Raw genomic sequence first — 2,201 nt, 5'->3', positions numbered from 1 at the left:
CACTTGCAGCTCAGCTCAGGCCTTTGGAGATGAAGAAAGGAATCACCCCAGGGAAAGTTGTTGGAACCCAGAGGCCTGGAGAGAAGGCCAAAAGAGATCACCCTGTGCCTTCCCATTAAGAAAGAACCTCAGCTGAAAGTTAGCTGCCTTTCCTCTGAAGAACTATAACTAAATAAATCCTCTTTTATTAAAAGCCAATCCATTTTTGGTGTGTTGCCTTCCAGCAGCTAGCAAACTAGAACAGATTTACTCCAGGACACATACTAATCAGAATGTCAAAATCAAAGATAAAGAGAGAATTCTGAAAGTTGCAAGACAAAAATAATGCATTATGTAAAAGGGAAGCTCAATTAGACTAAGTTCTGATTTCTCATTGGAAACCATACAGGAAAGGAAACAGTGGTATAATATATTTAAGATACTGAAAGAGAAAAACTGCTAGTCAAGAATTCTTTATCCAGCAAAACTTTCCTTCAAAAATGGGGTAGAAATTAAAGTATTCATAGTTAAAAAGTGTGAGTGTTCATTAAAAAGAGGCCTTCATACAGGAATTGTAAAAGGGAATTCTGCAGGCTGAAAGGAAAATACAGGAGAGAGAGATATGAAGGACAGTGTAGAAATAAAGATGATCAGTAAGGGTAACTAAAAGGGTTACCCTTTTTAAAGGAGAGACAGAAAAAGGATTTTACATATAAAAGCCAAAGGATAAAATAGCTGAAGTTCTGCCTTTACATCAATAGCATAAAATGTTAATGGATTAAACCCCTTAGCAAAAGACAGACTGGAAGAATGGATACAAAAATATGATCCATCTATATACTGTCTACAAGGGATTCACTTCAGACCCAAGGACACAAATTAGGTTGAAAGTGAAAGGATGGAACATAATATACCACATAAACAGTAATAAAAAAGAGTGGGGTAGGTATAAATATTGGGCAGAATAGATTTTAAATGCAAAACTGTCATGAAAGACAAAGAGAGAAATTTTGTATTAATAAAATTGGACTCCAACAAGAAGAAATAACAATCATAAATATTAATACATTTAACCAAGGTGCCTCAAAATATATAAGGCAAACACTGGCAAAATGAAAGAAACAGACAACTCTACAATAATAGTTGGAGATTTCAGCACAACACTTTCATCAATAGGGAAAACATCTTTACAGAAGGCAAAAAAAGACAAACAGAAGTTGAATATTATGATAAATGAAGTAGACCTAATAGACATATACAAAACATTGGATACCAAAACAGCAAGATGTATATTATTCACAAGTGCTCATGGATTATTCTCCAGGTAGATCACTTGTTGCATCAAAAAATAGGTCTCAAAAAAAACAAAAAACCATGTCTCAATAAACTTAAAAAGATTGAAATTATACAGAGCACTTTCTCTAATCATAATGGAATTAAGGAGAAAATAAATAACAGGAGGAGAACGGAAAGATTTACAAATATAATGGAGGTAAAATAACATACTCTTAAACAATCAGTGGGGAAAAGAAGAAATTGCAAGAGAATTAAGTTAATATCTCAAGATGAATGAAAATGAGAACACAACATATCAAAACTTTTGGGATGCAGTGAAGGCAAACTTGAGAGGGAAATTTATAGCCACAAATGCCTACACTAAAAAAAAAAGAAAGAGGTAAATATCAGACATATCTGCCCATCTGGAGGAACTAGAAAAAGAATAACAAACAAATCCCAAAGTAAGCAGAAGGAAGGAAGAAACAAAGATTAAAGCAAAATTAAATGAAATAGAAAACAAAACTAAAACAATAGAGAGAATCAGCAGAACCAAAATTTTGCTCTTTGAGAAAATCAATAAAATTAACAAACCCTCTGCTAGGCTGATAAAGAAAGAAAAAAGAGAAGAAGCAAAGAAAAAAATCAGAAATGAGAGTGTGACATTACTAATGACCCCTGAGAAATAAAAAAGATGATAAAAGGATACTATGAACATCTGCATTCCAAAATATTAGACAACTTAGATGAAAAGGGCAATTCTTAGAAACACATGAACAACCTACTCTGACTCCAGATGAAATAAAAGACCTCAATGAATCAATCACAAGGTAGAGAGATTGAATCAATCATCAGAAACCTCCCTACAAAGAAAAGCCCAGGATGAGATGGCTTCATTGGTGAACTATACCAGTCATTGCAAGAATTAATGCCAGTCCTTATCAAAC

This window comes from Tamandua tetradactyla, chromosome 11, assembly GCF_023851605.1.
Source record: "Tamandua tetradactyla isolate mTamTet1 chromosome 11, mTamTet1.pri, whole genome shotgun sequence".
NCBI classification, from domain to species: domain Eukaryota; kingdom Metazoa; phylum Chordata; class Mammalia; order Pilosa; family Myrmecophagidae; genus Tamandua; species Tamandua tetradactyla.
Note: the sequence above shows the minus strand (reverse complement) of the source record.